Below are 15,292 nucleotides of genomic sequence, written 5' to 3' on the forward strand. Positions count from 1 at the left end.
ACTGTTAATTATGGCTTGTACAGATTCAAAAATATTTTTATTTCATTTTCAGAACCCGTATTCTTTTGATTGAGGAAGGAAACTTTTCGTGAATTTTAATTTGTTGTGAAATGTCGTATGAAAATGAGAATTTGTATTTAAAGGTCAGCAGTTTACTCATGAATACGAATCTTCTGAATAAGATGAAGAAAAAAAACTACAGTAGAGTCTCAATTATCCGAGTTAATGTGGACCGAGACCAGCTCGAAGAATGCCGAAGGGTCGATGAATATTTATAAGTCGTGCAGAATCATCGTGCAATCATGAAGAACATCTTGATAATGTAATATTATAGATGCGTTCAAGTTTAATTGCATAATTATGCAGTTAAGCGACTGTTTATTAAATTTTTGAACGAAATGACGTAATACATTTTTTGCTCTCTTTTTTGCTGTTCCGTCTGCGGTGACCATTATGTATCAACATGCGGAGAAACATAATAAATTTACTATAAACAGTGATGTAATAAACTTATTAAGAATAGAAACGATAACTCATTTTTGATTCCCCATCACCTTTTATTGAAAGCAATATTAGCAACAATCAAGAAATAAATAAATCAATGTTAGTGGAACGAAGCTCTCATATGCGCGCGTTCCAGCAAAACGTTGAAAGCGTATATAACGATAGATGCTAGTATGGGTCACGCGAGACCCGGCCGCCGACCACCATGGTGCGTCACGCGAGAGTTTAAAGAAATCTAGCGTATCAGAAAACACGAATACAGAGCAAACTCGCTCGACTCGTGTCGAATGTTCTCAATTTTGCAAGCGATTTGTTACCTTCCTTCTCGCGCGTACACTTCGAATTGTCTGCTCTCGCGCATTATGTTCGCGGAAAATTCAATTTATTCATCGAGGTAGCAGAAAGGCGAAGCATTGCGGCATTTCCTTCTGTCTCGCGATACGTTTTCGCGTGCGGAACGGAAACGAGAACCGGAGCAAGCCGAAGTGGATCGCCGCTGTCGGAAAATCCGTGGCTCGACTCGTTTGTACGCGGTGCGTGTTAACACGGGACGGTTACGTGCCACGCGTGTTTCTTAATACTGTATACGGTTACCGTCGGATTTCCGTGGGAGTGCGCGGGATCGGTCCCACGGATCGATCAAGGTTTTACGTTACCGATCGCAGCCACTCGAGAAAGGAACAGCCCCCTCCGTGTCTCCCTTTGCTCCCCCACCCATACCGTTCGCGCCACCTCTTTCGCTGGTTCGCACCTTTTTTTCCGTCCGCCGGTATCGCGCCTATTGTCGAGAGATCGCGCGGCTGATAAGATCTCTCGCCGGGTCGCCACGTCTTTGAACGTCGTTGCTTTGTTTTTCGTAATTGGCTTGCGCAAGCATCGTGGGCAGCTAATCGAAGGACTTTCCCGCGGAGCGACGGGGTGGTTTCTCGCTTCCGCCGTCTGTTCCAGTTTCCATCGAGTCACCTTCGATCGTCGATCGCCGATCGCCGATCGTGATAGCGATACCGTATCGGTGGCAAGAGGCTACCCGGATTATTATTCGTCCAAACCGTTTACTTGTTCTCTTAACACGTTGACTGCCGCGTCACCCGTGTTCGGGTGACAGCAAAAGTTCTCATCAGGCCACGTCACCCGTAATTCGGGTGACGCTGATTTGACTACTTACAAAGGATTTCCGAAAATATTTCGACAAATATTCTACAGGAGGTAATGAAACTATTGAATTCTTATAAAAATGGTTTATTAAAAAAATTATTCGCAGTGTATAACATTAAAACATTCTCTGCAAAGTTGAGGTTGATCAGGACAGCTTGGACAAAAAGTTGTTTGTTTTTTCAGATATGCTCGTGCCTCTGATCGGTCCATTTCGTATCTTTTATTTGAACTGTAGCTTCCTCGGTATCATCAACATCTCTTTCTTCTTCCATGACCAATTCTCGTAAAATCTCGTCAATAGTATCTTCATAACATTCATTATCACTAAGATTGTATTTATCAGTATCCAAATCAGAATCTGACGATGTAATTTTATTTATGCTTCTCCTTCCGGGCAATCCGATCTCTTTTCATTATTGAAAAAAAATAAGGGCGGAGATTTTAGTTATACCATTCGGTACTCGGCAAAGATTCCAACTGTTCATGCAGGAACAGAAACAGATACGAATTAACAGCGCACGCTTCCTATAGCGGCACGGGTGGCCTGTAGGAGATTTTGTTGTAAATACGCGTGGCAGTCAACGTGTTAAACCGTGATCGACTAGATTTCTTTCCCCATACATACCTCCTCCATGAATTCTGTCGCCAATGCTATTCGCCGATCGCCTCATTAAATTTTTATATTTAACCAAATTTCATGTATTCTTCTTTCTTGAGTTTTAGGATTTAAATCTCTAGCCTCAAGTTTGTGAATTTTATTGTACGGTCTTGTACGACTATTTGATACTCCATCGATTTTGGAGGAGTTTCATCGAATGCTTCGATATTTCTTCTCAGATCCAGAGAACATCTCCATGATCAGAGGGCAACTCATAAACTCTAACTAACTAGACAAATTTCTGATTTTTTCTTTCACATTTCCTGACGTTTCAACCACTTAGCTGCATCGATCTATTTTTAAGATCGACTTTGTACACGATCGCACTGGCTGCAATTTCTCTCGGCAAGTTGTTCTAGAATTATTCTAAAATGTGCAAGATTTATGAGTATGTTTCACAAGCATCGTAGAAGAAATATTTTTATTGCAAGATGTAAAATTGCCCTTTCCACAGCTAAGAGATTAAAAATATTTCTATGACAAATTGTTTAGACAATCTTCTACATTGAAGCATATGTTATAATAGAAGTGATATACGAAGTTTAAGTGAATCTAATCATCGTTATAGAGCAATATACATTAATCGTGCTCAAGGTTCGGTAGTTCTCGTGTTATCGTAAATAGTTTACATCGATTCTTTCAATCATCCATTGCACAATTTGAAACAGAATCGAAGGAGTATTGCTTAAAGGAATTTAGCAACGTTATTAATAATCTCTATGGACTTAACATAGTAATTTAAGGATAATGCGGTTAACTTGCTATCTTTCACTTAACCTTGTAATATTATATATGTAATACCCCGCCCCGGCGAGGGAGTGATTCTACATGCAAAAATAAGTCGAGAAAGAGGAATAACATTTTTTTATTCAAGGCTCCATTTTTTAGAAAAATTAGGTTAAAAAAGTAATACTATTGAATAGGAATCAACTGGCGCATTTGGTTATGATATACCAATTCTGCTTCTCGTCATATTACAAACCACGCGAATTTGACGCATCTTTCAACTGAGTTTTCTCGAAAACGGAGCCTTAAATTAAAAAATGCCGGTTGTACCACGATTTTCCGAACACCCTGTATATATATTATATTCTAAACCGCGATATTCTTTCATTTTGTAATTAATAGGTAACCTTCCTGTAAAAATTTAATAACAAATTAAATAAATTATTATTTTCTTACTGTAACGAAGGGTTATTCCATCGATGAATTAGTCATTCTAATAGTCAAGTGGCCCAATAGTCATTCCTCCTCTGTATTTCTTGTTCTCCAGTGATTTTACAATTAACGTATAACTTCCCGTACATATTCAATAAATAAATAACCACTATTCCCGTTTCCTCGACTAATCACCGCGCGGACGACTTCCGTGAAGAAATCCGTCTCGGTGGCCTTCGGTCGCGGATCCGGTCGTTTCGAAAGTGAAAAGATCGCGGGCCGATCGCCGAATTCGACAACGCCCAGCGATCGAGGTCACGGTGTCCGGTCGTCGCGGGTGCCGACAGCGGTTCATAGACACCGAGGAGCCGAACGATCCTATCGGGTCGAGCTCGTTGCTCGATCAAAAAATTGCTGGTAGCCCCGGGCTGCCCGGAAACAAGACCGGTTCCTCTGTTTCGTGGACGAAGGTCGAATTCTCGAGCGACACTTTTATCCTCTCTACGGCCGCCGGTTCGAAAGACGTATCGATCACGTCCCGAAACGACCCGCGGCTCCAGCGTGGAATCCGCTGGAGCGCTTTTCTTCGAAGCTAAAAGGAAAAGGCGGACGACGAATCGTTTCGAGAAACCTTCTCCGTGGAGAAAAAACGTCGATAGCTTGGCTCCACGGTATCCGCAGAGGAGGTCCCGGTGCGCCCGGCTCCGGGTTCTCCCCAATAAACTACGGATTATTCAAATAACTTTCGCTACCGAATGAAATTCGTGACCAGCCCCCCCGTCACGGACCGCCGACGAAGCGGCGCACGGTAGTCCGTGAAACTCCGCGCAGGACTTATGCCAATACGACGTCCTCGCGACTCCAATAAACCTTAAACGGACTTCGTGACCTCGCGTAGATTCGGTTCCGCGAGTCCAACATGTTCGGAGAGACCGGGAAAGATTCGTATCCGTGAGGCGAAAAGGCCACCCCGACCTCGACTCGAATTCTAATTACGATCCGCGAATTAATCGGAGCTCGGACCGCGTACACAGGAATCTGTGTGCCACGATCCCGTGGATTTCGGGGCACCCGTGCAACGGCGAGGGAGAACTCCGGGGCGCGCAGGGTCGCGCGCGGAGGCGGACAATTTGAGCAAAATGAATCGAGAGCGAGGCGCGACGACGGGACAACATTCGTTCGCGTTATCAGGGCGGAACATAAGCCGGAACGCGACAAAGGAAACCGGCAAGGACGAGGCGATCTCCGGGTTCAAGATATTTTTAGGTGACTTGGAAGTCTCCGCGATCACGAGCTCGAGCACGAGCTCGGCAACGGGCACGTACGCCGTGGCGCGGCGCGGCGGCCACCCTTTCTCTCTCAGCTGTTTACGAGGACTTCGAGGGAGCGGGCAACAAGACGTCGACCTTGAGAGACTCCGCAGACTCCGGCGCGGTTTTTTTCATCCGCAGAAAATAGCGCGAAAGAAAGGAAAAGGTGTTGGCCGACGCTAGGGAGCAGCGTAAATCCTGGCAACGCCGACGGCGCGGCGACCCGCAAGAGAGAGAGAGAGAGAGAGAGAGAGGGCTCCTAGGAGCTCTTTATGGAGTCGAGCTCGAAAGGAACCGGATCCTTTAATAGCGGGCCTCGCGCGTGCTTCACCGAAATGCAAAGGAATGCCGAGAGAAGGGAAACGTGTCGCGCGACGATACGCATACTGTCGCATATCCTCGCATACTCCGGATTCCATCGGATGCCCGCGATGCCTGACGAAGCATTCTGCAATATTTATAGCGGCGCCAAAACCTACCAACGCTAGGAATGCCTCCAGCGAGACCGCGGGCGCGGCGGCCCATGGATCGCGGGACCGAGGCGGGACCAAGGCGGAACCCGGTCGGGCTAACGATCGTCCGCGGGGCCCCTTTTTGCTCTTTCAGCCGACCGTTGCGAAAGTGTCGCCAGTTTCTACGGGAAATAAAACTGATTCAAATGTTATGGGCTTTCTCGCTGCTTTTGGCTCTTGCCAATCCGGCTCCAGCTTGCGTGCCAAAAATGTAATGTTTAATTTTTCTGTGATCGTTGTACAACTTTCAATATTTTTGCTACGCTAAATCGTCCAAAATCTGTATATATTTTAATACAATTTGTGTAACTAAAATAAATATTAAGAAATAAATATTATTATTATTACTGTTGTTGTTGTTGTTACTAATATTACTGAATATTATTATATTATTAATAATATTACTGAATATTATTATGTTACTAATAATATTACTAAATATTATTATATCACTAATAATATTACTAAATATATTAGTAATATTATATTACTAATAATATTACTAAATATTACTAAATATTACTAATATTACTAAAAAAAAATCTAATATTGTTATTATTATTGTGGCATGATAGACCTTGGTTAGATTGATACATCACTGCTTTTCAACAGCTAAAAACGGGATTGCACGGATGACAGTCGTTTGTGGGTTAATTATTATCGTTATTATCACTATTATTATCGCATCCGAATCGAAGTACATTATTAGCGAAAGCATGTACGAAATCTCGATACCATAGCGGAAGACATCATTACACAGTTCTACGTCCGAGCCAACATCGACCGAGAAGCAATTACAGAACATTATCGTACACGTGAAAGTGTGTAAAAGTCCGTACACGTCCGACGTTGATGAGTTAACAAGCTTCGACCATCGACATTTCTGTAACTAATCGTCAGCTTGGCCCGGAAATTCGCACTTTAACATTCGGCTCGAATGAAAGTTTCAAAATCGAAGGACTCGAAACGGGGCGGATTTTTTGGCAACCCTTTCGCGCTAGAAGAATCGAATGAGAAACATCGTGTGTTAACGGTTGGAGAGCGCAACCGCGCCGGGTCGGCAATCTCGGCTTGGGAATCGCGTTCAGTTCTTTTTCACGGATTCTTTAATTAATTAGACCATGCAACGCGAGAGCGCACCCGATGATCACACGCTGTCTGCGCCACGACGCGACGAGACTTTTGTTTACCAGACGAAAGCGATCCCACAACAGCCCGGAACGATTGCGTCCGCTCGGATCGGCCAGCATGCTCTCCTTGGCGTTTTATTTTTTTCTTTTTTTTTTTGCGGCGGATCGCGGAATCGTCGGTCAAACCGGGCTCGGTAATTTTCCGCGACCTTTCTCCTGTTCGCGGTTCACGTGCTTCCCCGTGCCTTTTTTCCCGCCGGAGCGGCGCGCGAGCGAGATTATCCGTTTCCACCCCGGCGGAACGCTTCGAACGGGTTGACTCTCGATTGTCTCGGTAACGATTCGGCGCGGTGCGGCTTCTTTCGCCTCTCCGGCCGAAGATTGCCGGCTTATGTAATAGGGCATCCACGGCGGCCTGTGATTATCGGTAAGTTTACGTGTAACGCGAATCGACTTCTCGCCGCGCCGCGCTGCACCGCGCTGCACCGCGTTGCACCGCGCCGCGCCGCACGGCGCGGTGTGCCGGTAATTATGGTGCCCGGCTCGAGGAAGAGTTCGAAACCGCAAGATCGCGACTGGATTTCCTACGTGCAGTTCGATCCCCGGGCAGTCGCAGCCGACGACCGGTTCGTACGACGGAGCCGCGAAACGATTATCCGGTTGCACAATTTTATTAATACGCCACGGCGCGGCGGCGCTGTGAGTAACTGGCTATTACTACCGAATTAAAATCTCGATTAGCCGCGGGAGCCGCGACGAACGCGAAAGGATAGATGTCCCGAAAACGGCGGAAATCAATGATCCTTGCCGATTGTACGGCCGATCGCGAATTCTTCTCTCGCCGTTATTAAATCTCTCCGAGCTCCTCGGGGAACTGCGATATCTTTCAACATCTCGCGTTCCGGCTCACTTGCGGCAAAATATTTAGCGTGCGAATGAATAATTCAAATTTTCTTAGGCGGTCAGAGATTCGATAATAATACCGAATGATTTTCACGAACGTTTTTCACCGCCATTTTGCGGTCCGGTCGCGTCGACCGGTAGTTGTTGGAAGGCGTTTTTGTATTATTTATATTATTATTTATTTGGCAGAGAGTTATATAGTGTCGAAGACAAGTATAGTAATTTCTCCCTAATTTGTGCACAGATTGTGCACAAAAATGGACAATTTTGGAAGAGGAGGTACGATTATTTGAGCCTTGCGGCTCGTTTTGTTGATTGTTGTTGACAATCTGTAAATAAAAACGAGCTTGTAAAACTGTAAAACGGAGCGCAAATTAGGGAGAAATTACCGTATCTTGTCTTTCAGAAATGAAAAGAAAAACTGAAATACTCCAATCATGAAAATGGAGATTTTGTGAGTCGTTTAATATTTAAATGTGAGCCGATACTATAATATATTTAGAAAGACGCTTTGCATATTTACTTACTTTCGAACGTGAATCATTTAATTCCGTTATTGCTACATTTTCTCATCCATGCTTTAAAGCCAGAGTTTAGTTTATAATTACCGATTGTAAACAACTATAAAAAGGGGTCGCAAGATTCGAATAATTGTATCGTCCATTTTTATGCACAATTTGAGCGCAAATTAGGGCGAATTTACTGTACAGGGTGTCCCGTGGGACTCATTTCCGGAATAGATTCTACACATGAAACGATAAAAAAAGTGTTCATGTAAACATATGTCCCGTTTGACTTTGTTTTACTGTTATGATGAGTTACTTGCTTGACGCACCGCATCTGTTCACATTAATAAACAACTCGTCTTAACAATGTCGAATAGAACGTACGTTTATGTGAACTTTTTTATTATTTTCATGCGTGCAATATATGCCCGAAGGGGTTGCACATTCTGCGGGGCACCCTGTATATGTGGATACGCTTTAAAACGGTACCCTTTTTTTAAATCCGGACTAAACGATTTGTATTTTTCTTTTTTTAGATGACAGAGGGACTAGCCTACTAAGCAACGACAAAATGCTTTGTTTAATTTCTTTATTACATGTATGCTATCATACGTACACATACGTAACATAAAAAGTAAAAATCCTCATTTTTCTAACATTTTTATCTGAGCCGATAAGGAAAATTGTAAAACTGTATTTCGTAGATCCCGATAACTTATACGCGTGCTGAAAATTTCATCGAAAATTATTATTATTCGATCATCCATTCGCACACCTAACTGTTTCTCAAAAGTGTGACGCGCGAATGGTCCGTAACATCTGACGGATCAATTCCAAGGTGAACGAGAGGAACGCAACAGGTGGCTCATCGGGGTCGTTCAATTAGACGAATCGATTTCAACGCGCGGCGAGCGAACTAGGTGGAAAACACCTCGGTATAATGAACGGGAACCGTTGCTTGCGTGCTGAAAAAGAGTTTCTCACAGCGCTGCGTAATCGGGCATCATCGCGGTGTGTTCTCGCTATCGTTGAGAACGGGCCGCGCGCACGTGCGCGTGCGAAAGTGCCGCGACTCGGATTTCGCTGGCTCTCTAGATCTCTTTAAGGATCGTCTCCTCGGACACTGACGCGGCCGTCGAGAGAAACGCCGAGAAACTGTGATTTTCAGGTCGCGAGGCTCGAGACTGTTCGGGAACCGTTTCCACTTCTTGTCAAATACAATAGGCTCCGCGAGAAATTGTCACGGCCGCTCGGTGCAAAGTGGACGGGAGCGTTTTTCCGACCACATTTGCCCCGAAGCGTTGCGCCGCTGATCGCCGGTCTCCGACATCCACGTCCCACGTCATCGTAACGATTTACGCGGTCAGCCGCGTGACCCATTGTTCTCGTTCCGCTGTCGCTTTTATCCTGTTCCTCGGGGTCGACGGGTTGCCCGTCGACGGCGAATGCCTTCGGGAGTCGAGAATTTATCTAGTTAGGACAGCGGAGCCGGTTACTGTGGGGGTGACCAATTACTGTGACTTTTGTTTATTTTCAAGCGTAATTTATGTTCGTCGTACAGCATGTATCAAAGTTTATTTAAATTCAATTATTTATTTGTTAAAATCAAGCATGCAAAAGACGGCAGTTCTTAAAATACCACGAAAATTGTTTCAATTTCTTGATACCGAATCCGTGAAGTTTTCTGCAAAGCTTGTGAGAAGAGCTTAAGAAATTACTGAACGAATAAGGATCGACGTTCAGTAAAATAAATCGTTAAAATGTATCAAGATTGCGGGAATATCAGATGACGCATAAACATCTATTTGCTAGATTCAAATTTGTATTCAACAGATGGGTTGAAATTCAACGGTTATTATCACCGTATAGCGGGACATCATGCTGTTGTTTCAACACTATTTTCACCAAAGGTGTCGAAAAACACCTTTTAATAATTTTCATTTAACACTATTTTTATCAAAGGAGTTAAAATGCATTTTTGAATAATTTCCAATAAAAATTGTTTCCAATGTTCTATGTTTTCTACGTAATTGCTTCTCGTCTTTTGCTATGATAATCCCTAAATTAATTCGGTAAATTGCATAATACAAAATATCAGTAAAAATAGCGTTGAATTAAAGATGTCGAACTTCTCAAATAATGTTTGATCACAAAAATGGACAATTTTGGAAGAGAAGCTACGATTATTTCAGCCTTGCGTCTCGTTTTTCTAGTTATTGACAATCGGTAAATAAAAACGAACCTGCAAAACTATAAAACTGAGCGCAAATTTAGGGAGAAATTACTGGTACCTTATCTTTCTTTTTCCCTAATCGAATCGAAACCTTAACTTCTCAAGACCTATAAAACACGGAAACTAATTTTTTAAATTTCCGACAACGGTTCGATTGCAAATAAATACGACAAAGACACGAAAGATGTGCTTTCCAAAACAAAAAGAATGATCCATTATATTCGCAAAACTCGTCGAAATTACAGAAAACCAATAATGCGCGGTTGCGCGCGGGGACGCGGCCTCGTTTTTCGATTTGGTCGCCGGTGAAACGAAAACGCGGGCCGGCCGCGGAGAAGGTGAAACCCGGTTCCGCGTTGCGTCCCAATTTTCGCGGGAGGACCGTGCCGATTCCGGCGGACGTGGGCGAAAAGAAAACGAGATCGTAGGCGAGGGGGTTAATTGGAATCGAACTGGAGTACCGGCCGGGTTTCGCAAGGAGCGTGTCCCACGGACCCGGCGAACAATATCCGCCGTTGCAAAAGAGCAAATCGTTCTCCGCCGCCGCGGAATCCCCGATAGCGAAGGGGGCCGGGGGGGCTCGGCTCGGAACGATTTCATCGGGGCGTGTTTCGCGCGGCGTTCACGGGCGGGAAGGTTGGACAACGCCCGACGGAAAAACAATGGCAGCTAACGGTGTTTGAAACCGAGCGACAATATCTCCGCTCGACTAATGGAACGGTCGGATTGCGCCACGCGGACTGATTCCGAGATAACGGAGGCCGCGCGTCGGCTTCGCGAGTTGGCTTCGCGGCTGCGGCATCTGGCTGGCGACGTAGGCAGAGACAATCGGCCGGTATCGTAAATCATATTCGTGCGCGTTCGTTCGACGTCGCGACGACGCCGGACGCGCGAACTCGGATGCGTGTGGGCGTTCCTTCCGCCGCGAAAAATCGGTGACCCGCGAGACCGAGACCACCCCGGGAACCCTCGCCGCGTTCCTCGAGCTTCAGATTTAACGAGGTACACGCACGGGCTCTAACTCATCGCGCCAAGGATCCTCGTCTCTTAGTTTATTTATGGGTAATGCGCGATGGGTCTAGGGTTTCGTCTGCTCTCGCGAGGAGAGACGGCGAGGAACGGAGAGGAAGTGAGAGAAAGAGAGAGAGAGAGAGAGAGAGAGAGAGAGAGAGGGAGAGAGAGAGAGAGAGGGAGACAGAGAGGGAGACAGAGAGGGAGAGAGAGAGAGGGGGGAGAGAGAGAAAAAGAAAGAGAGAGAGGGAGAGAGAGAGAGAGAGAAAGAAAGAGAGAGAGAGGGAGACAGAGAGGGAGAGGGAGAGAGAGAGAGAGAGAGAGAGAGAGAGAGAGAGAGGGAGACAGAGAGGGAGAGAGAGAGAGAGAGAGACTCCGAAATCGCAGGGTACGGTTAATCGCAAGCGTGTACGTACTATTATAAACGAACACGCGTGACTCGCGGCAACGGGCAGTGATGCCTCGTTTGGTCGCCAAGCCGGACGAAAAAGGAAACGACTGACGCGATCGCGACGAGGACTCGACAAGCCTGACATTTGATAATGACGACGGTGGACAGCTATCCGCGATGTCACGGATTATCGTGTTTAAATAATGAAAACACCGTCCCCTCTGTCGCCAAATATGGAAAGGGCGTTTGGAGCCTCGAGGAGCCTTCGTTGCGGATCTCTGCACGTTCTTCGTCTCTCTAGTCGATAATTGTGTGTCGCGGAGACCGATAACACGCGGAGAACATAGTTCTAATGCGAATAAACTGCATCGCGCGTTGCTCTAAACTAAGATCTCTTTAATTAATTAAAATTTCTCTGCTGTCTCGGAGAACTTTAGGGACGTATCTTTACACTCTGCATTAATCATTAATACCTTGCTCCGAGGCACCGCAAAGAAATAGCTACACCATATTCTAAAATGATATTTACAAACGCGCTTAGTGCATTTTAGGTATTTTCAAAATTTTCTCTACGATTTTTCTATTTTTTCTTTTGGTCATTCCAAGTAATATCAAAATTAAAGGAAATCATTTTGATCATTGTCTAGTAGACTAGTCTTTCTATCATCCAAACAAAAAAATTCAAGTCATTTAGTCCAGTTTTAACAAAGTTATTGCGTTTTAACACGTTCCGCGCCACGTGCACCATCGATGGTGCACTTGGATGATGCATTTAGAACTGAAGAATTAATTTCCACCACAAGAATGGGCCACATAATAAGTTTGCTTCATTGTTACATATACGATAATTAATTACATATATCATATCAAATTTTAATAAAATATCAAATGGCCAGTGTGGAGAGTCGAGTGAAAACACCTGGGCACGGAGCGTGTTGAAAGACGTACGAACACTTTATTGTGGACCATGAAGCTCGTTGATGCAGAACATACTTGTATCGTTGATACAACAACAACAATGTTTTTAAGTAATTTTGGGATTATCCAAATCTTATCTCGACGCTGATTACCTTGTCGTGTGTCGCATCTTATCGAGGAGACCGTAAGTGGAAAGCTCGACAGGATTTCATGCGGCGGTGATTTATGTTCGATTCGCGAATACCATTACCAGCGTAAGGAAGATTTGATTCTGGTCGGACAGCAAATGCGCCGAGCACAAAGAGGCGACAGAGACCGCTAAAATGTTTGCCGCGCGGCCTCTGTGCTCGTCGCGGGCAGATTATAGGTCGTTCCAAGAGTCCCTTGAAGGCTCGGGACACCGCGTCTCCGGAGAGATAAGCAGGTATCTTTCAGGGCTATTAAACGACCAGGCTAGAATCACCCTCGGGGAGGAGGCATCCGGCGAGCGGAGAACAACGTTGCTCGTGGATATTGAATATCGCGCGGCTGTAATTCCGTTTCGTGTAGCCGGTGCGCGCGGTGGAAGGGTGGATCGCTTGTTCTCCGCGGCGGCCTCGTCGCTTTGTGTCGCCGGCCATTATCCTTCCCTCGGGATTCCATCAGCACCCACACTCTCCGGCGCTCGTTCGCAATTACCAGGAGAATTTACCGCGGCGGACATAGGTTATGCCGCGAGCGAGCGTAGCGGCGTGTTGCCGCCTATTACGTTCCCTGCGCCGCGTTATCCATCGATGTCCAAGCGGCGCGGAGCGGAGCGGCGCGGAGCGGAGCACGCTGCCGCGCCGCCAGCGTGCTGTGCCTTCTCCGCCTTGTACCCCGCAGAACACTCTCTGCCGCGCTTTCCTCTGCTTTCCTGTGCCGTGCCGCGCGCCAATTATCCGGAGAATTTACCGTGGCCAATGCACCGGATATCAGTTTCTCGACTCCGGCGTCCATTATCCTTGGACCGCCGACTGGTTCCACGGTCGCCCGCGCAATAACAACAACGGCCCCAACGACAACAACGGCCGAAACAACGACGAGAAATCAAAATCGTCCGGGGCCAGGAATAAATCGCGGCCACGTTGTCCTGCTTTCGCGTTTCCGGAATACACGATCAAACCCATTGCAATGTGACACGTCCGACGCGATACCTGCGTTAACGCTTTGTGTAACGAATTGGTTGTATATTTATTTATTTATTTATTTATTTATTTTTTTATTCTCTACGGGAATAATCCATTAACATATAGAAGGAATTAACCCTTTACAATCGAAGCTATTTTAACTGTAAATATAAAATCATTTTTCTCGCTTATAGAATTATTATTTTATACGGTAAAATGCATTTTATGCATATGAAATTGATTCTTGGGACTCGCGCAACAGTTGCGCTCTTAACAATCTTTCAGATCTAAACTTCGTTGATAAAAATTATCTTAAAACGTGGCTTAACAAATTTTAGTGATGCCTCTGAGTCACCACTCGAGTGCAAAGGGTTAATAAGTATATGTACCGTAGATTTTATGGCGAACGAAATTGTATAAATCGGGTCTTCATCAATAGGGTACTTAATGTCAAGTGTTTAATATTTTTGAATGGCGTTTAACGCCGTCGACTGCAGATCAGGAAATGTCTCATGAGGCGTCTGTTCAAATGTCAAACGCCGCGTGGGTCACATATGGGTGGCACTAATTTTTGATCAATTTTGAAAATTCATTTTCATTGTAATATGTTCGAACAAATTGAATTTAAATAGGATGTTTCGAGTGCGAAAGTGTTCCAATGTTATCCATTGTGATAAAATTTTTACCTTCTAGTTTTTAATTAATTATACTGCTTTGATTTTGAGAGAATTTTAGTGATTGAATTTTAGTATTGACGCTGAACAAGTGAAAAGAAATATTGGCATTTAGAACAGATTTCTTCAAAATAAGCTCGGCAGTGAATTTGTTAATCATTTTAGACAGTAACGCCTGCTACGAAAAGTTTTCCTGTTTATCAAATCAATTAAATTAAATACGGATAAATATTGAAATTAAATATTGAAATTAAATTAAATAGAAACCCCTTAACATTCAGCTTTACAATATTCTGGTATCCGAACGTTCTATTACCTGATCATTGTATTACTTAGATACATTGTCACCTAGCAGAGAAATAGAATGAAAATTTTTAGGTAATACATAATGTTTTGTTATCAAGATATTACAAGGTTAATAATCCTTCGGATAACAGAGGCTCTGCTGTACGTGTACGTACGACCGACACAGTTTTGCCAGCACAAATTTGGAAACCGATTTTCTCTGCTATCTGTCGAGTCAGTCAAATGTCGAGTCGAGCAACGTTTCCACAATCATCGTGTGCCCGTTTCGTTGAACGGACACTAAAATCTCCGAAGCAAGTCAGGGGGACATGGAGAGGACGAAAGCGGGGAATTAAGAGAGTCGCCATTTTTTCCAGGATGTTGGGAAATCGTCACGGGGCTCGATTATGGTATAACGTTGTTTGTTTAGGCGAGCGAAACATAGAATTTGCGGGAGCATTTCGCCCGAGACCACCGGATGGGATTAACGCGCTCCGTTGCTTATTACGAGCGGCACGGTAATGCGTCTGCGTTCGTCTCGTAAAATGGTCGGCACAATGCGCGAACGGAACCAGACCGATCTTTCTTCCCGCGAACAGAACGGTAATAATACGCGCGGCAAACGACTATCATTTTTAAAAGGCTCGAGGGCTCGATCGGCGAACGTCCGACCCGTATTTGGCACGGAAAATAACAGTGATCGGTGTTGCTAAGCCGCTCGCAATGACCGCACTTCGCGCGCATTTGTGTACATAACGCGGGCATTAACGCGGCTTCAGCTCCGAGGGCGAGGCAT

The 15,292-nt window shown here is 44.9% G+C and overlaps 1 protein-coding gene and 1 long non-coding RNA gene across 4 annotated transcripts in view; both read right to left on the reverse strand.

Moving 5' to 3' along the window:
* Positions 1–15,292, reverse strand: part of Cda5 (Chitin deacetylase-like 5) — a 102,833-nt gene that overhangs the window by 80,223 nt on the left and 7,318 nt on the right. The window lies entirely within an intron of this gene.
* On the reverse strand, positions 1,728–5,644 carry LOC143260147 (uncharacterized). Its single transcript, XR_013034257.1, has 2 exons — positions 2,285–5,644; positions 1,728–2,203 (listed from the first exon to the last, which is right to left on the reverse strand). It is a non-coding gene; the product is annotated as an uncharacterized LOC143260147 (long non-coding RNA).

Source organism: Megalopta genalis, chromosome 10 (assembly GCF_051020955.1).
Source record: "Megalopta genalis isolate 19385.01 chromosome 10, iyMegGena1_principal, whole genome shotgun sequence".
NCBI lineage: Eukaryota > Metazoa > Arthropoda > Insecta > Hymenoptera > Halictidae > Megalopta > Megalopta genalis.